The 23,313-nt window shown below is 41.0% G+C and overlaps 1 long non-coding RNA gene across 1 annotated transcript in view; it reads right to left on the bottom strand.

The window, feature by feature from the left end:
- Positions 1-9,334: 9,334 nt before the first annotated feature.
- The window catches only part of LOC141173212 (uncharacterized), a 28,130-nt gene continuing 14,151 nt past the window's right edge, over positions 9,335-23,313 (bottom strand). Inside the window, exons 2-3 of the long non-coding RNA XR_012252612.1 lie at positions 11,247-11,289; positions 9,335-9,428 (exon numbers count right to left, since the gene is read on the bottom strand). This is a non-coding gene — a long non-coding RNA (uncharacterized lncRNA). The remainder of the gene's footprint in view (positions 9,429-11,246; positions 11,290-23,313) is intronic.

The following is a 23,313-nucleotide window of genomic DNA, read 5'->3' as shown; positions in this document are numbered from 1 at the left end:
TCTGTGAGTTATTTGCGTTGTGATATGTTATCTGTTCACACTTATTATTCTGTGATTGGTTCATTATTGCATCAGTTGGGCACTATTGGGTTAAATAGCTGTGGTTTAGCCATGACTCTTCTCATTAGATCCGATTGTCCACTTTCTATTTTCATTTATCTACATTTTTGTTGGGCGTTTTATAATGTATACTTACCACATTATAGAGCTATGTCCTTTGTTATGGGCTTCCCCCGTTGGTCAGACAGTGATGTCACAGCGATTCCCGTCCATGTGACCTGGGAGGTGTGGCTTGTATTTATGTGTGGCGAGGGGCGGATGACTGTGTCCCGAAGCATCATAGCAAGTCACGCTCTTGTGACCTGGGAGGTATGGTTTGTTATCACGTGGGGCGGATGATTGCGTCCTGAAGCGAAGGGGTCCTACTGTATACTTCCGGATGGGAGTGGTAATACAGGGGCACACGTGACTCTATATGTATGTATTATGGTGAGCGGTTGGCTATTCTAATAGCTGCGTCCTGTCTTACTTTCACTCATTGGACAATAAGTAATACTTAAGGGATACCGGTTCCAGACATACTATAACCCCAGAAGAAGGCACAGCGCCAAAAAGCGCGTATGGGTGACAATACCTGGACTGACAAACAATGCTGTACATATGTGAGTAATACTACATTCCCACTTATTTTCAAGTGCTAAATGGATTTGCTTTTATATGAACTATTTATGCACTGTGCACATTATCATTTGCACTGAAGCTTTGTTATTATGCTTACAGCTGGGATAGGGCATGTTGTTTACATACCCATACCCGTATTTGCTTCAATTATGTAGGTTTAATTTATTTATTATATGATTGTATTGGTCTTGGCATCTCTATTATAGCTCACTACTTATGTATTTATGCCACTTTTCAATATGGATGTTTATTAATTAATGTGTATTAATAAATTTATGAATTTTTTGCAAAATTAAGTTCTTATACGTCATTTTTTCTATATGATTTGCTATTATAGACGTTGAACAGAGTCTTATTGTCCTACTGTAGAGAACTAATTGTGCATGTGACCTTGGTGGTCAATTAATCTGTCTCAAAACAGTCTCTCCAGCCATAGATTAATTCATTAATAGGAACAATTTCTACAATGGGGTCACTTTTGGGTTTTTTCTGCTGGTCTGGCACCTTAAGGGGAATCTGTCAGGTAATTTTTAGTATGATACTAATACAGTTGTATCCTTAAATATTACTTGTGTAGCCCTTTCAAATTAGGTAAATATCATTACTTTATCCTCTTTTGTTTTCTAGCTATAGGCTTCCCTTTTTGCTGCCGAACCTAGTCTACATAATTACAGTCTCAAGCCCCCTTGTCAAGCATATGTAAATGCAAAGTAAATATTCACCCCTACCCATGACCGTAATTCCTCCCACCCCAGTACACTGACCTCAGTAATTGTAAAACTCTCTGGCTTGCATGATGCATTCTCAGACTGCTCATGCCTGGTTTCATTTATTTTTAAGGACACTGACTCTGCACTGCAGAGTGACTAGGTGGAAAGGCGTGTGAAGATCGCCACCTGTGGATACAGCTTACCTTATTAGTTGCTATTGACAGTGCAAGTGCAACAAGGTGTCCAAATTTGCATTCTAAAAATGAAATAGCCCTCTTTACTTTCCGAGTTTTGCCATGTGCCCAAACATTAGCTTTTAACTTTATTTGAGGAATCACTGTGTTCGATGGTGGAAGGAAATTAATATAATACTTTGTTTCTACATCTAAATATTATAAAGTTCTGTGGATCACTTGTAGGTTAAAAATGCTCAGTACACGTCAAGATGAATTCATTGAGGAGTCTAATTTCCAAAATGAGGTAACTTCTGAGAGTTTCTGCTGTTTCAGCAAGTCAGGGGTTCTGCATGTGTGAAATTGCATTCACAATGTAAAATTCAAATAGTGCCCTTTCCTTTCTAAACCCTGCCATGTGTCCAAGTAGCAGTTTTTGACCATATATGGGAGTATCATCACATTTTGGGCGAAATTGTGTAACAAATTTTGGGGTTTATTTTTTCCTATTATCCATTGTGAAAATTACAAATTTGGGGTTAACACAATATTTTAACAGGGACTACCTATACCTATGGGGTATCAATGTGCTCAGAAGAAACTGGGTAACAAACTGGGTGGTCAATTCTCTCATGCTAACCCTTGTAAAAATGAAAGATTCGGGGCTAAATCAACATTTAGTAGAAAAATTATATATATTTTTTTTTCATTCCACTTACACTATGTGAAGAGTTAAAAAAAATCCTGACAACAGTATTGAAGTATTTGAGGGGTGCAGTTTTTAAAATGGTATCACTTTTGAGGAGTTTTAAATATATAAGCTCTTCAAAGTCTATTTATATATGAGTAGGTCCATAAAGAAAAAGAGTTTGTTAGTTTCTTGAAAAAAATTAATAATTGCTGCAAAACTTTTAAGCCTTTTAACATCCTAACAAAATAAAATGATGTTTGAAAAATTATGCAGATTTAAAGCAAACTAATGGGAGATGTTATTTATTAATTATTTTTTTCCAGGATGAGTAAGTGGTTTAAAGGATATAAAAATTGAAAGCTTGACAATTGCTAATTTTTCAAAATTTTCGCCAAAGTTCCAATATTTTCACAAATTAACGCAAACATATTGACCTAAATTTACCACTAACATAAAGTATATTGTGTCACGTAGAAACATCCCAATTTGAAGAGTGTTTTGGGGTCTGCAAGTTGAGATTCTGGTTTGGCTTTTATCCTAAGTCACAATGCAAGGCTCGTTAAAAAGTCTATATTGACTTTTAGGATCGCTGTTTTCAATCAGTGACACTAGAGTTCTAGTCCTCTTCCTCTCTAAAGAGACAATTTGCATATTTAATTTCCCAGAGGAGAATGCATGGCTTATACATCTCCTCACTCAGACATGCCAAGTTTGGCTTGTTACTCTCCCCAATGAGAAACGTTACCCCTTCGAACCCAGTCCAGAGCCTCTCACCTAGCCAAACAGATCTCATAGTTTGCACTGATGAGGGGGGACACTCTGAAACACCATGTCTGCAAATTGAGATTCTGGTTTGTCTTTTATTCCAAGTCATATTGCTAGGCTCATTAACCCCTTTCTGACGTATGACCTAATAGTACGTCATGGTGACCTGGGCCGATTGGACCAATGATGTACTATTAGGTCATACGGCGATCGCACCCGCACACAAGCGGTGGGGGGCGATCACCGCCGGTTGTCAGCTGATTATCACAGCTGACACCCGGTACTATGTGCAGGGAGCGGTCCCGCACCGCTCCCGGCACATTAACCCCCTCAATGCTGCGATCAAAGTCGATCGCAGCATTACAGTGGCAAGGGGAGGTGATCGGGATACTCACCCCCTCTACCGGCCTCCAGCGCTGTCTGCCGCAGCTTCCCGGATGTTGCCATGATGACTCGATGTCGTCATGACAACATCCGGGTCACCAGACAGCAGGAAGATTCTTTGGTCATGCGCAGTGCATGACCAAACTAACTTCTCCCTGTGCAGCACTGACAGCCTGTATAGCACAGGAATGGTGCTGCATTCCTGTGCTATACAGGCGATCAGAATAAAAAAAGTGAAAGTCCCAGAGTGGGACACAGAATAAAAGTCCAAAAAGTGTTAAAAAATGAAAAAAAATAAAAAAAATTTTTTAAAAAATAAATAAAATAAAAAAATAATCCACCAAAAATATAAATATGATTTACCCATCAATAAACATTATGAAAAAAATAAATAAATAAATAAAAGTACACATATTTGGTATCGCTGCGTCTGTAATGACCTGACCTATAAAACTGTCCCACTAGTTAACCCCTTTAGTGAACACGGTAAAAAAAATAAATAAAATGAAGCAAAAAGCGATGCTTTATCATCGCCAAACAAAAAATGAAATAACATGCGATCAAAAAGAATATAAATAAAAATGGTACCGCTGAAAACGTCATCTTGTCTCGCAAAAAACATGCTGCCATACAGCTCCATCAGCCGAAAAATAAAAAAGTTATAGCTCTCAGAATAAAGCGATGCAAAAAATATTTTTTTCTATAAAATAGCTTTTATTGTGTAAAAGCGCCAAAATATAGAAAAACTATATAAATGTGGTACCGCTGTAATCATATTGATCCGAAGAATAATGCTGCTTTATCAATTTTACCACACACAGAACAGCATAAAAAAAAACATAAAAAAATTCTGGAATTGCTGGTTTTTGTTTATTTTGCCTCCCAAAAATCGGAATAAAAAGCGATCAAAAAATGTCAAGTTCCTGAAAATGGCACCAATAAAAATGTCAAGTCATCCCGCAAAAAACAAGCCATCATATGACTGTCGGCCAAAATATGGAAAAATTATAGCTCTCAAAATATGGCGATGTAAAAACTAGATTTTGCAAAAATATGCATCTTTTAGTGTGTGACAGATGTCAATCATAAAAACCCGATAAGATTCTGGTATCGCTGTATTCGCACCGACCCAAAGAATAAAGTCGTCTAATCACTTATACCGCACGAGGAACGGTGTAAAAAATAAACTCTAGGGTTAGGGTTGTGTTAGGGTTAGGGTTTTCTAGGGATTTTTTTCAAAAGTAAAAAAAAAAAGATGACGATATAGCGACTAGTGTTGAGCACAAGTGCTCGCTACTTGAGTTTGCATCGGGTGCTCAGCTATGCACTGAGTATCGCGGGTGCTCGAGTGACATGCTCGAGTCTCTGCTCCATATGCCTTGTGGCCAAAAAAACCTCACGGGGATTGCCTGCCATGCACGAGCAATCCCCACATGTTTTTTTTCGGTGCCTAATAACCATGAAACATGCGAGCATGTCACTCGAGCACCCGTGATACATGGTGCATACCCGTGTACCTTATGCAAACAAACTCAAGTAGCGAGCACTTGCGCTCAAGACTAATGACAACTTATTCAATATGATGACCTAATGTTATCAAATTCTGTGTCGTACCTCTGCATTCAAAATGTTGACTATACCCCTTGATAAAATCTTTGAGGGGTGTAGTTTCCAAAATGGGGTCACTTGTGGGGGGGTTTCAACTGTTTAGGCACATCAGGGGCTCTCCAAACGTGACATGGCGTCTGCTCTCAATTCCAGCCAATTTTGCTTTCAAAAAGTCACACAATGCTCCTTCCATTCTGAACTCTGCAATGCGCCAAAACACTGTATTTTCCCCACATATGGGGTATTGGCGTACTCAGGAGAAATTGCACAACAGTTTTTGTGGTCCATTTTCTCCTCTTACCCTTGTAAAAATAAAAAAATTGGGGCAAAAAAAATTTTTTGTGGAAAAATTTGGATTTTTTTTATTTTCACGGCTCCATGTTATAAACTTCTGCAAAGCACTTGGGGGTTCAGGGTGCTCACCACACATCTACATAAGTTCCCTGAGGGGTATAGTTTCCAAAATGTTGTCACTTGTGGGTTTTTTCCACTGTTTAGGCACATCAGGGGCACATTGGCTAAGTATTCAAGTAAATTTTACATTCAAAAAGACAAATGGCGCACCTTCCCTTCCGAACCCTGCCGTGTTCCCAAACATTGGTTTTCCCCCACATATGGGGAATCTGCTTACTCAGGAGAAATTGCTCAACAAACTGCATGGTGCAATTTCTTCAGTTACCCTTATGAAAATGTAAAATTGGGGGCTGAAAAACATTTTTGTGGGAAAAATGTAAAAATTTTATTTTTACGGCTCAATGATCAAAACTTCTGTGAAGCACCTGGGGGTTCAAGGTGCTCACCACACATCTAGATAAGTTCCCTGATGGGTCTAGTTTCCAAAATGTTGTCAATTGTGGGCAGTTTCCACTGTTTAGGCACATCAGGGGCTCTCCAAATGCAACATGGCATCCGCTAATTATTCAAGAAAATTTTACATTCAAAAGTCAAATGGCCCTACTTCCCTTCCGAACCCTGCCGTGTGCCCAAACAGTGGTTTTCCCCCACATATAGGGTATCTGCTTACTCAGGAGAAATTGCGCAACAAACTGAATGGTGCATTTTCTCTTGTTACCCTTATGAAAATGCAAAATTGGGGGCTTAAAAACATTTTTGTGGGAAAAATGTGAACATTTTATTTTTACGGCTCAATGTTCTAAACTTCTGTGAAGCACCTGGGGGTTCAGGGTGTTCATCACACATCTAGATAAGTTTCCTGAGGGGTCTAGTTTCCAAAATGGTGTCATTTGTGGGGAGTTTCAACTTTTTAGGCACATCAGGGGTTCTCCAAACGCAACATGGTGTCCGCTAATTATAAGAGCAAATTTTACATTCAAAAAGTCAAATGGCGCTCCTTCTCTTCCGAGCTCTGCCGTGCGCCCAAACAGTGGTTTTTCCCAACGTATTGGGTATCTGCGTGCTCAGGAGAAATTGCACAAAAAAACGGGGTCCATTTTTTCCTGTTACCCCTGCAAAAATAAAAAAAAATTGGGTCTAAAGTAACATTTTTGTGAAAAAAGTTCAATGTTAATTTTTTTCATCCACATTCCAAAAATTCCTGTGAACCACCTGAAGGGTTAATAAAGTTCTTAAATGTGTTTTTGAGCACCTTGAGGGGTGCAGTTTTTAGAATGGTATCACTTTTGGTTATTTTCTGTCATAAAGACCCCTCAAAGTGACTTCAAATGTGATATGGTCCGTAAAAAATGGTTCTGTAAATTTTGTTGGAAAAATGAGAAATCACTGGTCATCTTTTAACCCTTATAGGTCCCTAACAAAAAAAATGTTGGTTCCAAAATTGTGTTGATATAAAGTAGACATGTGGGAAATGTTATTTATTAACTATTTTGTGTGACATATCTCTCTGATTTAAGGGTATAAAAATTCAAATTTTGAAGATTGCAAAATTTTCAAAATTTTCGCCAAATTTCCACTTTTTTCACAAATAAACGCAAGTGATATCGAAGAAATTTTACCACTATCATGAAGTACAATATGTCACGAAAAAACATTCTCAGAATCAGTGGGATCCATTGAAGCATCCCAGAGAAATAATTACCTCATAAAGTGACAGTGGTCAGAATTGTAAAAATTGGCCCAGTCATTAACGTGCAAACCACCCGCGGGAGTAAAGGGGTTAAAGAGTCAATATTGACTTTTAGAATCACTGCTTCCAATAGGTGGCATTAGAGTTCTAGTCCTCTTCCTCACTGAAGAGAAAATATGCATATTTCAATTTCCCAGAGGAGCATTCATGGCTTATAAGACTCCTCACTCTGACATGTCAGGCATGGCTTGTCACTCTCTACAAGGAGAAATGTCACCCCTTAGACCTAATGTTTACCATATGTTACTAATTAAATGCATGTTATTACTAAAGGATAAATTAAAGGTTAAAAATAAGTAAAGATTTGATTTTAAAAAAAACGAAACATATTTGAAATTAACAAATGTCTAAATTTTGTTTTTTATTGTGAGAATTGTTATTATATCATTGCCCCAAATTAATATATTTTAATTTAGTAAAAAAATAAATGTCTAACTATTTATATGATTGAGTGAAATTTGTTGTGTGCTATTTATAGAGCCTTTACTAAATGTACAAATACATTTGGCCCACACCCATCAAAAGTTCTAACATTTTCAAAGACAAGTATCAGACAATAACATTTTTTTTAATAAAGGCTCCCCCATTGTTTAGCAAAGTTCTTGCAGATGCATGATTATACATATTCTGAAAATGTGTAGGAAGAAGTCTTAACAGTCTTTATGTGCCAAATGATTACACTTATGTCAGTATATTGTTCAGCTTTTGCAGTATCTACACATTTTATGTACATCTTGACATATATGACATAAATGATGTGTGTATTAACATCATATATAATTAGGACTTATTCGGTGTTTAGGGTAATGTTTGGTAAAGCAACAATTCATTTAAAGCCATGGTATGAATTGTATTTGCACTAAAGGTCATTTTTGGCTGATTTTCCATGTTTAACTATCCATGAATATACATCTTAAACTCATCTATATCTACTGGCAGCCCATTTATATTTTGTATCAGCTGCTGTAATCAAGAGATTTGCTCCATGCCCCCTGCCGAGTGTCATTAGCACAGAATGCTTCACAGCTGTTGTAAAAGATAAGAGAAGTCACACACCAAGCATTGGAATTTTCTTGGATCACTGTCATAAAATTGCCAGTGATAAATCAAAAGTTTATTGTTTTAAACGTGTAAACTTGTAGGTCTACCCATTATGTCGCACCTAAGATATGCATCAAAACAACAAAATAATATAAGAAAGATATATATTTTATAATAGACAGATATTTTGTAATATCAAATGCACTCATGGGCACTTCATATGGCACATTGTGAGGTGTTGGGTGTTTGTTGGATCTGAAATGGGTTCAGAATCATCAGTGGATTCTGTGGTCTACCATTCCAGTCCAGCCAGGGCAGATGCTGCTCAGCATCACCATCAGTCCCAATGACTAGCTGGTGCATGAGATGTACAAGATGTCACTTGTGTCTTTGTTCCTAGTAGTGTTAAGCATAGGTTGCGGAGGGGAACAGGGCTACTACAGCCTAAGTCCAGGATGCACTGCACTGAGCATGCCTGTGACATGGCGGACCGTGATTGGTGGTTTGGTGTCAGCTGATCCGGTGACCTGGCACCGTCTGATTGGCCGCGGGTGACGTCATCAGTAGTGCGAACAATAATTGCGACGGTGGGCAGGGTTTAGTCTTTAAATAGCCCGCCCACAAACATGGCGGTGTGCTCTGATCATTGAGCTGAGGTTGAGTTACTGTGTGGATGCTTGTCTGTTTGGGCTCCACGTGCTCTCTTGCTGCTCTAGCTTCAGACAGGCAGGTTTAGCTGGAGATAGGCAGTCTTAGTTGGAGGGAGGCAGGTAGTTCGGTTTGACAGTCTGGCTCTGACAAAGGGGTCACTATACACCCCGAGCAGACTGCGGACTCCGTATTCCTGGCACCGCCTGTTAGCCTCGTGGAGAGATACTCCACAGTCCGGTAGCACACCGGCTGGGAGCACGTATACGCCGGCGTGAGTCACACACACATCCTAGCGCCTGCTGCGTAGCCTTTGTGCAGTTAACAGGGCTACGGCTACATTATTTGTTGCACATCTTTCGTGTAGTTAACGGAGATAGTGTGAATCCCTTTTCCCGTCCCGGTGAGCAGTAACACTGGAGGGATTTATATATTAGTTGGTTGTTTTACCTTCTTACCCAGAAGGTGTTCGGCCACAGTCTTCCAGGCTGCATCGCGGACCCCAGGTTCGGTTGCTTTCCATTATTAATAAAGTTGTTTGCAACCGTCCCCTTAACACACATATTGCTTCTTTGGAACATCATCTTTTGGAAAATCATCTTTTTAAACATCAGGATTTTTATCTAAGTAAAAATCAGCAAGGTTAGCGTAATAAACTACAGCTTGAGAAAAAGCAAAGGGAAGTACCACATGACCCCAACAGACCCAAAGTGGTGAGGAACTGGACATTGATATTTTTGCTCACTTTTGTTTTTGCACCCTTAAAAACACAATTATCAGGGGATTCACATCTATGATGCCAGTTGTTCCTATTAACAAATTTCACTGCCTCTTTAAAGGGCTTCATTAAGTGCCATGTATCCCTGATCACCTTCCAATGATGGATCTTAAGGTAACACAAGCTCCATTTTTTCTCCCGCAAGATATAATCATTTGAATGCCTACTTTGCTCCTACAGATGCTCCAACATGGCTAGTGTTGAATTCCACTGCATTGCAACATTGCAAATCAGGAGGTGCTCAGTCATTTTACCCAATTGCTGCAAATAATATACAGTAATTTGACCAGACAGCCCTTTTAACCTTAATGCTAGCCTTCAAAATATGTGAGAGCATGCCACCCAGTTGCAAACAACTAAAACACATTTTGTTGTCGATCAGGCCCTAATGGTGCGGTAAGCCGCTAGACTTTTAGCATGTCGATGACTGTTTTTATCAATCACTTGATTATTATGTGCAACTGCCTGCTGATTTTTCATAGTAGCTTAGAATTGCAAATCTAACCTCCTCTAAACCCCTTTCCCTGCTTATCCTCAAAATCTTCTATTGCTTTCTTCACATTTATTCAACTTGCCTCCTTGCTTCTTACAGCAGAGTATCAGTATAAGGGGTTGCTCACACAAGTGTAAAAATCAGATGACTGCAATCTGAATAAATATTGCATAGCACTCAGACCAAGGTTTTACTATGGGGCAGTGCAGATCAGAGAAATTTTTCCAATGCCGATTCAGCATGAGAGAGCAATCACAGCATGCTGTGAGTGCATGCAAGAATTGGATCACATACATCCATAGAAGTCTATGGGTACATGGGAAACATTGGACTGCAACTCAAATGACATCCCAGTGCAGTCCGATATACGCAGTTGTCTTGCGATTCCCCCATCGACTCAAGTTCGCAGTAGAGCAGGAGCCGAGTGTCATTTGCATGATCAGCGTGATTCTCTCGCATTATACCTTTTCTCTGATTGTTCCTCACCTGGTTTTGTCTCCCACTCCTGAGAAAAAATACTGACCGCATACTGACAAAATACTGATAGTGGGGCTGTGGCCTAATACCCTATATCATTTGGGTGTTAAGTCTTTTTAATCATGTGTCTTTACTGCTGTTTTGTATCTATATGTTATTCATTTTACATTTAATATTAAATGTTAAGTTTTAGGTCCCATTTATTGCTACCGCTATTGACTTAATTCATTGGGATACACATTTCTTTTTCTTGAAGGAGCATATTTGTGCTGATTTCTGACATATCCCTAGCAGCAGTGATCTCCCTATCGAATGTATTTATACTATACACATTGAATATAACATTACTGATAGCTGTAATACACACGTGGTCAAAATTGTTGGTACCCCTCGTTTAATGAAAGAAAAACCCACAATGGTCACAGAAATAACTTGAATCTGGCAAAAGTAATAAATTAAAAATCTATGAAAATGAACAAATGAAAGTCAGACATTGCTTTTCAACCCTGCTTCCACAGAATCTTTTAAAAAGTTAAACTCGTGAAATAGGCCTGGACAGAAATTATGGTACCCCTGACAATAATATGACAAAAGGGACGTGATGAATCAAGTTGTGTCCACTAATTAGCATCACAGGTGTTTACAATCTTGTAATTAGTCAGTGGGCCTGTATATAGGGCTACAGATACTCACTGTGCTGTTTGGTGACATGGTGTGTACCACACTCATCATGGACCTGAAGAAGCAAAGAAAAACGTTGCCTCATGAGATTAGATAGAAAATTATAGACAAGCATGTTAAAGGTAAAGGTTATAAGACCATCTCCAAGCAGCTTAATGGTCCTGTGACTACAGTTGCACATATTATTCAGAAATTTAAGATCCATGGGACTGTAGCCAATCTCCCTGGACGTGGCCACAGAAGGAAAATTGATGACAAATCAAAGAGGCGGATAATACGAATGGCAACAAAAGAGCCCAGGATAACTTCTAAAGAGATTAAAGGTGAACTTCAAGCTCAAGGAACAGCAGTGTCAGATCGCACCATCCGTCATTGTTTGATCCAAAGTGGACTTCATTGCAGACGACCAAGGAGAATACCATTGTTGAAAAAAAAATCATAAAAAAGCCAGACTGGAATTTGCCAAATTACATGTTGACAAGCCATAAAGCCTCTGGGAGAATGTCCTATGGACTGATGAGACAAAAATGGAAGATTTTGGCAAGGCACATCAGCTCTATGTTCACAGACGGAAAATGAAGCATATCAAGAAAAGAACACTATCCCTACTGTGAAACATGGAGGAGGCTCTGTTATGTTCTGGGGCTGCTTTGCTGCAACTGGTACATGGTGTCTTGAATCTGTGCAGGGTACAATGAAATCTCAAGACTATCAAGGGATTCTAGATAGAAATATGCTGCCCAGTGTCAGAAAGCTTGGTCCTAGTCGCAGGTCATGGATCTTGCAACAGGATAATTACCCAAAACACACAGCTAAAAACACCCAAGAATAGTTAAGAGGAAAACATTGGACTATTCTGAAGTGGCCTTCTATGAGCCCAGACCGAAATCTTATTGAGCATCTTTGGAAAGAGCTGAAACGTGCCGTCTGGAAAAGGCAACCTTCAAACACGAGACTACTGGAGCAGTTTGCTCATGGGGAGTGGGCCAAAATACCTGTCGAGAGGTGCAGATGTCTCATTGACAGCTACAGGAATAGTTTGATTGCAGTGATTGCCTCAGAAGGTTGTTCAACAAAATATTAAGTTAAGAGTACCATCATTTCTGTCCAGGCCTATTTCATGAGTTTAATTTTTTTTAAAAAATTCTGTGGAAGCAGGGTTGAAAAGAAATGTCTGACTTTCATTTGTTAATTTTCATCAATTTTTAATTTATTATTACTTTTCAGATTCAAGTTATTTCTGTGACCATTGTGTTTTTTTTTTCATTAAACGAGGTGTACCAACAATTTTGACCAAGTGTGTAAGGTTGTTTGGAACAATATCCTTATTAAGACTGTGTCTAGCTAAGATTTTAGTGGGAGGGCTCATTTCATTCATACATACATTATATTACCCTCCCAATAGCCAATGGCCGAACTTGCAGAAACTATGTCTACAATGTTCTCTAACATCCCAGTTTCTAAGCTAAAAGAAGATATTGCTTCCCTGCCCTCACCTTCTTCTTTATGGGCATGTGTGCATTGGTGAAACGCATGACAGCAGGACGTAATCCAACTTCCTTGCCTTGGCTTTTGTCTGCCGCAGGCTACTGAAATCAAAGTACACCAGTAGTGTTTTGGCAAAAAATAGTATTCAATGTGCATGTGCAGGTGTGTATTTTACTGGCAGGATTCTGCCCAGGATTAGAGGCCCAATCCTCTCTCTTCGGCGTCCTGCAGTGTACTGTCAGGACCTGCGGTGACGTCATTTAGACAGCTGATGGTCACGCGACCATCACCTGACAGCCGACGTCAGCGGTCGTGTGACCATCAGTGCACCACGGCCATTGACTTTAATTTAAACACAGCAAATCCACATATACCTGTGGGTTTGCTGCATTTCAATGTTCCTCAATGGCCGCAAATTTGCAGCCTAATCGCGGTAGAAATGGTCATGCTGCGGTTTGCAACGCAATGCGAATTCGGCGCGCAAATTAGCGCACCATGTGCACAGCACATCCGAATTCACATTGCTTTGCATGGCAGACTGTTTTACAAGCGTTTTTCGCAGCCGTATAAACGCCGCAAAAACCCTATGTGGGCACATGGCCTTACAATAAGAATCAATTCATAAAAATCAGAATGGTTCGTGTGGGATCTGATTTTTTTCATGCCCCCATAGACTTGAATATGCGAGTCTCATTCGAGACTCAGATGAAAGTGGTGCATGTTGCGATTTCCTCCTCATGGACAGTCAGACTGAGAAAAAAAATTGTTCATTTGAACAACCCTATTGAATAACATGGGTCAGTGTGCTGTCCCTGTGCTATCTGATTAAAGGGAACCTGCCACTAGTTTTTTACCCATATGAAGTAGAGCCAGAACCTGTAAGCCCTCTGTTACAACATATTAGTTTTGTGTATATATGTCCCCAATACACTCTGCATAACACAAAAAAGTTGTTAATTTAATCACCTACAGCGCTGTCCAACGGGTGTCTTTGGTCTTGATCCAGTGCCTCCTCTCTTCTTGCGATCGCCATTCTCCTTCTTGCTTTGTGTAGATGACATGTCTTACGTCATCCACACAGTGTTCTCCATCACGCTCCTGTGTAGGCATTCTTCTCTCTGCCCTGCTAAGGGCAGAGGAAAATACTGTAGTGCGCATGTGCCGGTGTTCCTTGACCTTTCCGGTGCATGCGCACTTCAGTACTTTAATCTACCCTTGGCAGGGAAGAGAGATGTATGTTTGTTCTGGAGCGCGATGGCGGAACTGTGTGGACGACATAGGATGTGCCATCCACATGAAGCAAGAAGGAGAATGGCGATCGCAAGAAGAGAGAAGGCGCTGGATCAAGACCAAAGGCGCCCATCATACACACCATAGGTGAGTATAAGAAGTGCTTTTTTGTGTGTTGTGCAGAACACATTGGGGACATACAGTATACTAAACTGAGCTTACAGGTGCTGGCCCTACTTTATATGGAAAAGCCTTGGTGACAGGTTCCGTTTAAAATCACATAGCACATGTACGATTTATATGCTTGTCTGCATGAGCCCTCAAACTGATGAGGGCCATAGATTTCCATTGTGTGGTCTATGATGTGGCTGGTGAGAACGTTTGAGAATCTCCGGTTTATTACTTAATGTACCTCAGTACTCATAAAAAATTAAACTCTACTTAAATGGATTTAATTATTTGTGGCGGTTAAATGCTTTGCATATATTGGTAACACAAAAGCTTCGTCATTTTATAGCTGAAACTGAACATTTTAAGAGTTTTAGAGGTGAATAATTGCTAACTATAATTATTACATTTAATGTGATAGAGAAGAAATGAATACTGCATAAGTCATTAAGTAAATCAGCAATCTATATATGCTAATTACCAGGAACAGTCTCCAGAGGAACATCTTCCTTATCTGAGAGTCATACAATGGAGGTTGCAGTAAGATTCTTGTTGACACGTTCTGTATAAGCCTCTGGGTAACGCATTGTTCACTGCAATATGACTGCAGGACAGTATAGGAATGTATTACCCACTGAGCAGCTCGGTGCTTTTTCATTGTTTGAGCATGGCCTCTCAGGGAAAACGAAACATAATAGTGGCACAGCTGGAGATGATTGCTCCATGGCACACTTGGCACGGTTAAGCACAATGTTACTTAGCTCACTGCTGAGCCCTGGACGCTATCTTTATTCTTTTCTGTTTCTTTTTATTTCACTAGAACTTGATACCTTTCTCATGAGTATTTTTCATTTTCATATACAAATGGAATGCTCTTTAGAAAGAATCATGTAAATATCGATGTATCAGAAACTTGTGCTATATTAAAACTTGCATTTCTCGCAATGTAGTCAATGTGTGCTAAATATCTCTACTGCTTAAAGGGAATTTGTGTCAAAAAATAAAGATTTTAAAGGTATATTACTGTGCTAGACATTTATGACATATCCTGTGAATACTTGCTCATAGATACAGGTCAGGCATAACATTTTGGATGCCACAAAGAGTGAACTTCCAAAATCTAATATATAAAACTGAGTGTGTGTGTGCGTGTGTGTGTGTGTGCGTCCGGGATTGGCATCTGCACCGTCGCAGCTACAGCCACAAAATTTTGCACAGTCACACGTCTGGACCCCGAGAGCATCATAGGCTATGTTGTGAGGCAAAATTTTAACCCCGCGCGTTCCAATTCACCAAACAATTTTGCCCCATCTACATAATGGGGAAAAAGTGAAAGGAAAAGTGTTGAAGGCAAATTGACAGCTGCCACATATGAACAAGGGAGCATTAAAGAATGAGAGCGATGGCGCCAAAGAGTATATACCGTACAGTTGCTAAGGTGGAGCCCTGACATGGGATACTCATACTCACCACACACGGGGATATGAACATACACACAAAATGCGCCACACACTACCACGTGCTTGAACACATATACCACCCTCAGCACACACAAAACTCATCTCACAAAGATTTATCAGGCTCCAATAGCAACCAATCAAAGATCAGCTTCTATTTTGCTACAGTTAATTAATCTGAGCTGTGATTGGTTAATATAGGCAACAAAGGACATTCTCAGTATAACAAAGCTTGTGTAAGGTAATAAGATGTCAGTTAGGGTGTGTTGGTGGAAAGGCTGATATCAGTCACATTACTTCTATGTGAGAGGATATAGAAACTGCCTGTTACAGGCTATTTTTACCACAATGATGCCTCATAAGAAAAGGAATTTCATGGCACGAATGTCAGCTGATGCGAAAAGAAAAGCAGCATTACGGGCCAATGAAAAATGTGAAGACCGAGAAACAAGGCTGACACACATGAGAACAGCAGCTGCTTCCTCAAGAGCCAATGAACTTTCTGAGCAGAGGGAAGCAAGGTTTGCAGACAAGAGAACAAGAGCTGCTTCCTCAAGGGCCAATGAACTTTCTGAGGAGAGGGAAGCGAGGCTTGCAGACATGAAAACAAGAGCTGCTTCCTCAAGAGCCAAAGAACTTTCTGAGGAGGGGGAAGCGAGGCATGCAGACATGAAAACAAAAGCTGCTTCCTCAAGACCCAATGAACTTTCTGAGGAGAGGGAAGCGAGGCTTGCAGACATGAAAACAAGAGCTGCTTCCTCAAGGGCCAATGAACTCTGAGCAGAGGGAAGCGAGGCTTGCAGACATGAAAACAAAAGCTGCTTCCTCAAAACCCAATGAACTTTCTGAGGAGAGGGAAGCGAGGCTTGCAGACAAAAGAACAAGAACTGCTTCCTCAAGAGCCAATGAACTTTCTGAGGAGAGGGAAGCGAGGCTTGCAGATAAGAGAAGAAGAGCTGCTTCCTCAAGGGGCGATGAGTCATCTCAGCAGAGAGAAGGCCAACTTGCCACTAAGAGAATTGCTATTTCTTCCACCAGGGCACAGGAAATAGTTGGAGATTTGAAACATGCTGCCTTTTGTTACCAGTCAGACATAAACTTTCAGGATAATCCTAAAGTTCAGATAGGAAAAATGGATATGGTCTGCATGTACTGCAGTGCCCTGAAATGGAAAGATGAACCGCCAGGTTTATGCTGTGCAAATGACAACATAAAACTTCCACCTCTCCTGTCACCACTAGATCCCCTAAAGTCTCTGATGACAGGTACCTGTACAATATCAAAGCATTTCTTGGACAACATTAGGAAGTACAACTCCTGCTTCCAAATGACATCATTTGGTGCAACAAAAGAAATGTTTACAACAGGATTTATGCCGACATTTAAAGTTCAAGGACAGGTTTACCACTGAATTGGCTCACTGCTTCCATTACAAGGAGAAGAACCTCAATTTCTTCAACTCTTCTTTATGGAAAATGCAGAAACAGAGGCTCAGCGGAGATGCTCTTTAATTCCTAACACTCGCCTTGATATTGTCACTATTTTGCAGCAGTTCCTTCACTCCAACAATGTATATGTTCAACTTTTCAAGACTGCACTTGAATGCATGCCAAATGACAATTACAAGGTTGTCATTCGAGCTGACAAAACACCACAAGGTGAACATTAGCGTCGTTTCAATGCTCCCACATTTGATGAGTTAGCCATCTTGATTGTAGGTAATGATTTTCAAAGCTGTGACATTGTGCTTCAGAAAAGGAACAATAGTTTGCAATGAGTAGCAGAAATTCACAGGTCCTATGATGCTCTGCAATATCCAATCATCTTTTGGCAGGAACAGGATGACTATCACTTTGGAATACCTCAGACAGATCCTACAACAGGTAACCCTTCAGGAAAAAAAAGTATCTGCCATGGACTTCTATGCATCTAGGATCATGACAAGATTTGAAGAGGAAAATCACATCTTGAAATGCAAACACCTCTTCCACCAATTTATTGTTGACATTTATGCAAAGATTGAGAGTGAACGTCTTTTATATATCCGACTAAATCAAAAGAAGCTCAGGGCAGAGGAATATATTCACCTTAGAGATGCTGTTGCAAATGATGCTGATCCAAAAGAGTTGGAGAAATTGGTTATTCTTCCATCAACTGTCACTGGAAGCCCACGACACATGCATGAATGCACACAGGATGCAATGACTCATGTGAGAAAGTATGGCCGTCCAGATCTTTTCATCACCTTTACTTGCAATCCTCAGGGACAAAAAACAGTGAATTGCCATGACCTTATTGCTCGGGTTTTCAAACAGAAACTTTCAAAAATGACTAATCTCATCACAAAATCACATATTTATGGTGAGTCGCAGTGCTGGATGTATTCATTTGAATGGCAAAAAAGAGGCCTTCCTCACGCCCACATCTTGATTTGGCTGAAGCAAAAAATACAGTCTACCGAAATTGACAATATCATGAGTGCCGAATTGCCAGACCCTCAGATTGACCCATTGCTGTTTGACACCATCACAAAAAACATGATCCATGATCCGTGTGGGAGTCGGAACAAAAATTCTCCCTGTATGATTGATGGCAGGTGTTCAAAGCATTACCCACGATCCCTGGTCCAAGAAACCCAAACAGGACAAGATGGATATCCAGTCTACCAAAGAAGAAAGCCAGGGATGGTGGTTTCATAGCAAAGCTCAAAATGCGTGTTGGATCATCACTCCAAGAGATAGAAATTGACAACAGGTGGGTAGTGCCTTACAACCCTTTGCTCTCAAAAATCTTCCAGGCCCACATAAATGTCAAATCTTGCCACTCTGTGAAATCAATCAAGTATATCTACAAATATGTCCATGAAGGAAGTGATCAAGCAGTTTTTGAACTCCAGAAAAATGGACCTATTATTGATGAAGTGGAGGTATTCCAGATGGGCAGGTACATAAGCAACAATGAAGCTGTTTGGACAATACTAGGATTCTCCATTCATGAGCGCTACCCACCAGTTGTGCATTTGAGTGTGCACTTGGAAAATGGACAGAGAATTTACTTTAACCCAGCAAACTTGCAGCAGCAGCTCCTAACACCACCTAAGACCACCCTCTTGGCATTTTTTGAGCTGTGTCAACAGAACCCTTTTGCAAAAACAATTCTCTACTGTGATTTACCAAAGTACTACACTTGGAATGACTCCAGAAAAACACTGGAATGGAGGAAACGAGGGCTTGATATTGAAGGCTATCCAGGGGTGAAAGCAACTGATACTCTTGGTCGTATCTACACTGTTCATCCGTCAAATGCAGAGTGCTTCTACCTGCGCATGTTACTTCTTGTTGTGAAAGGCCCTACATCATTTTCTGACCTGAAGACCGTCGGAGGTCATGTGTGTGAAACATTCAGGGAAGCTTGCCGAAGAAAAGGACCTTTGGAAAATGATGGACACTGGGACATGACCCTCAGTGAAGCAGAAGCCACACAAACCCCAAAGCGACTAAGACACCTCTTTGCTATTATTCTAACAACCTGTAGCATTTCAAATCCTCTTTATATTTGGACAAAGTACAAAACTGATCTCAGTGAAGACATCCTCATGCAGATTAGAAGGGAAAATCATCAGCAACTCATCAACTTCACTGAGGAAATGTTCAATGAAACTTTAATTCTCCTTGAAGATCAGTGCATATCAAAGTCAGGAAAAGCCTCACAGTTGCTTGGTTTGCCTGCTCCAATAGGAAATCCTGAAGGCATCCAAATGTGTAGGGAGATTTTCCTAGAAACAAACTACAATATTGATGAACTGACAGCATTTGTGTCTCAGAACGAGCCAATATTGGTACCAGATCAAAGGGACGTCTATAACTACATTTTAAGTTTCAGTGAAACCAACTAAGGTGGGATTGTCTTCCTTGATGCTCCAGGTGGAACAGGAAAGACATTTGTAATCAACTTGCCCCTGGCAACATTTCTACAACAAAAAAAGATTGCACTTGCAGTGGCATCTTCTGGAATTGCAGCTACGCTTTTAAAAGGTGGCAGGACAGCACATTCGACATTCAAACTACCACTTAACCTGTCTCATAGTGACAACCCCGTGTGTAATATTGCCAAGGGATCAGGACTGGCCAAATTGCTTCAAAAATGCAGTGCCATCATTTGGGATGAATACACCATGTCACACAAAAGGGCTCTGGAAGCAGTGGACAGACTGCTGCAAGACCTGCGTAGCAATAAATATATCATGGGAGGAGTAGTTGTTGTTTTGGCAGGTGACTTCCGCCAAACACTACCTGTTATTCCAAGATCAACCCCTGCAGACAAACTGAATGCCTGTCTAAAAGCATCGTACCTTTAGAGAATAGTAAAGAAAATGTCACTGAACACAAACATGAGGGTCTACATGACAGGCAATGTTTCTGCTGGACTTTTTTCGATCCAGCTGTTGACTATTGGAGATGGCAAGGCACCAGTAAACTCAACCACTGGACAGATCACCTTCCCAAGCAGCTTTTGTTGCATTGTGACTTCCATTGAGGAGTTGAAAGCAAAGGTTTTTCCAAACATTCAACTCCACTTCAAAAATTCTGTCTGGCTGTGTGAAAGGGCCATTCTAGCTCCCAAAAATGACAATGTCAACAAGATCAATCTTCAAATTCTAAATCTCCTTCCAGGTGTATGCACAACCTACAAGTCAGTGGATACAGTAATGGACCCTGCTCAAGCATCATTTTATCCAACTGAGTTCCTCAATTCCTCCTCACAACCTCTTTCTAAAACCTGGAGCACCTATTCTGCTTTTGAGACGTTTGGATCCACCAAAGCTGTGTAATGGAGCAAGACTCTTGATTAAGAACCTGTTTCCACATGTAATTGAGGCAACCATTTTGACAGGAGAAGATGTTTTCATTCCAACAATTCGTCTAAGTCCAACTGATTTGCCTTTTGCTTTTAAACGCCTCCAGTTTCCTGTTTGACTGGCATTTGCTATGTCCATCAACAAGGCTCAGGGACAGTCCTTGAAAGTAGTTGGAATCGATTTACAATCTCCATGCTTTTCTCATGGTCCACTTTATGTGGCCTGTTCAAGAGTTGGAACAGCCAAAAATCTCTTCGTGTTTGCACCTGAAGGAAGAACTAAGAATGTCGTTTATCAAAAGGCTCTCGAATAAGGAGTAGAAGATTACTTCACATTACTTGGCCAATTTAATTTAATCTGTGTGGAATATCTCTGGTGTTGAAATATATGTTGTGAAATGCTTCTATTAGCTTAGTTTTTGCCTTTTACTAATTACATTTCTATCTATTTGTTGTTTTTGTGTGGAGAATAAATTTTTGTTAACACATTCTATTTTGCTAACAGCAGTTATTAACCCGGGCGAAGCCGGGTGCTACAGCTAGTTCTTAATAAAAACAATAATTCTTTATTGAATGCATCTAAAAAGAGAATAAAACAACAATTTTATCAAGAGACATAAAGTTGTACAGAACATAAAGTGAAAACCTATTCAGATCAAAGATAGTATATCAAATGATAACAAATAATGCATTTAAATATTCAGGGAAAATATATTTTTGTACCGTGTTAGCTACTAAATATTTTGATTTGAGAGTCCTCAGTGTTTTATACCTTTTAATGGCTTACTGAAAAGATGGTAACAATTTGCAAGCTTTCAAAACTACTCAGGTTTTTTCATCAGGCATAGTTAACCACAAAATCTGAAGAGTCACATATTTAATACACAACAAGACACAGAAATCATGCAATAGATGAGACAAGTGACGTAAAGCAGAGCCATTACTATTGGAGAGAGATAAACACTAGTGTTGAGCCACCCCCGTAGTGCTTGAGTTCGGTTCGGTTCGTCGAACACCTTCGAACACCGTTAAAACCAATGGCAGGCAAACAAAAACACATAGAAACACATAGAAAACACCTTCAAAGGTGTCCAAAAGCTGACAAACTGCTCAGAAGACATAAATAACACATGGAAAAGTGACAAGTACATATAGTCATGCGAAAAGAAAAGAGGTGGAGGAGTAAAAGGAGGGGGAGACACAGATATAGGCATGTCATGCCCTTCTAAAATCCAAAAAGTGAGAAGCCGACACGGCCAGTTCGTTCCTGCCCGAGCCACCTCCGTGTCGCCGGGTTTGTGCCAGAGTCGCGGTGGACCCTGACGGCCAGCCCCCCTCTCCCAATACTGGTGCCTGTCCGCTGGTGGGTCGAGCCCCCCCTGCGGTGGGGGGGGGTAACATCTGCAGAAGAAAGACCATCTTCCAGCCAAACTAAGATGTCGACTTCTTTTCGTGGACAATGTGATTCCAGATGAGGCACAAAAACAGCAGGTGCTTCAGCGGATATCAAGTGCTCCTTCAAGTGGGCTCTCCTCCACCTCAATTTCAACATCACAAATACTCGAGTCCTCAGAGGTGTCACCCCAATCGCACTTGCTTCCTCACAGCTCCCAAGTCTCCAGCTGCCCGTCTGAGTATGGGGTAACACAGATGGTTGAGTCTGCAGAGCTGTTTACTCATACTATAGCCTGGGAAATGGAGGTCTGCTCCAGAGCTTCTGTTAATCCAGACGAGGAATCGATCTGCACTGATGCCCAGAATCTTTATAAGTCGGATCCAGGACCAGATGAAGAAGGTTCTGAGCATAATGTAGACCCTCGTTCCCAAACTGTCACTCCTGTTGGTGGAGACAATGATGAAGACGATGATGAGACTCAAATACCTGATTGGAGCGACAACTTGACTTTTCGGTCAGGGCAGGAAGAGGTTGGCTTTGAGGACGACGGGTGTGATAACACACAGGGTGATGATGACGAGGTTGGAGATCCCACTTACTGTCAACCCACAGTCAGCCAGTCGATGAGGTCAACGGAGGAGGTGGAGGAGGATGTGACTAGCCCATGGGATGGGGATGACTCGGTACCCGGGCCTTTGCCTGGCCTTGGGGATGTCGCAGTGGTCGGCTCCCTGGCCCGTACCCTGGGGTCACTCTTTAAAAGAGTGGATAATTGTTAATTTTATAAGAGTTCGTGACGCCACCTGTGGTATCTGGTGAGTAGCACCAGCGCTGCAGCAGTCCACTGAGACCCGTGATAAGGCAGCTCGATGGTATAGCTCCCCACAGGTGGAGCTAGGTCTCAGGGCAGCGTAAGCAGGGGGAATGCTGGACAGGCGAGACCCAGCTGGGTCAGAGCAAGAACGGGAACGGACACGGTAGTCAATTCAGTACCTTTAACTGGAGGAAATTCAGGCACATCCCGGAGCACTGTGGGGTGAAGGGTGAATATCAGGATCCTCCCCAATAAGCGGGTGTAGGGCCTCCTGTTTCTTGCCTCTGCGTAGTAAGTTTCTGACCTGCCTGGAGCTAGGCCTAACTTTGTCTCTGTCCTGCGCTGGCTGACCTTGTGGTAGGGCCTTCTCTTGGAGTTCACGCTCTTTGTGGGGCCTAAGCGTCTCCTGGCTCTGTTACGTATCAGCACCTTAGCGATCCTGGGACTTGTAGTTCTCCAGGGATTACGGTTATGCCTTACTGAATCTAGCTAGAAGGAGCCTCGTGCTCCACTGCTGAACTATTAACTGAGTTCTCTAGACTAGACTGAGCTCCACTGCAGACTGACCTCTCTTAGGCTTCTCTACTGCTGGAACTCTTCAGAGGAACTGAACTGCCTAGCTCCACCTTCCCTATTTATATCCCTAACGGGCTCCCTCTGCTGGTCTGA

This window comes from Phyllobates terribilis, unplaced genomic scaffold (genome assembly GCF_046119375.1).
Source record: "Phyllobates terribilis strain yellow unplaced genomic scaffold, ASM4611937v1 Scaffold_12__6_contigs__length_324123572, whole genome shotgun sequence".
NCBI classification, from domain to species: Eukaryota; Metazoa; Chordata; class Amphibia; order Anura; family Dendrobatidae; genus Phyllobates; species Phyllobates terribilis.
Note: the sequence above shows the minus strand (reverse complement) of the source record. Positions and strands in the feature narration are given on the sequence as shown.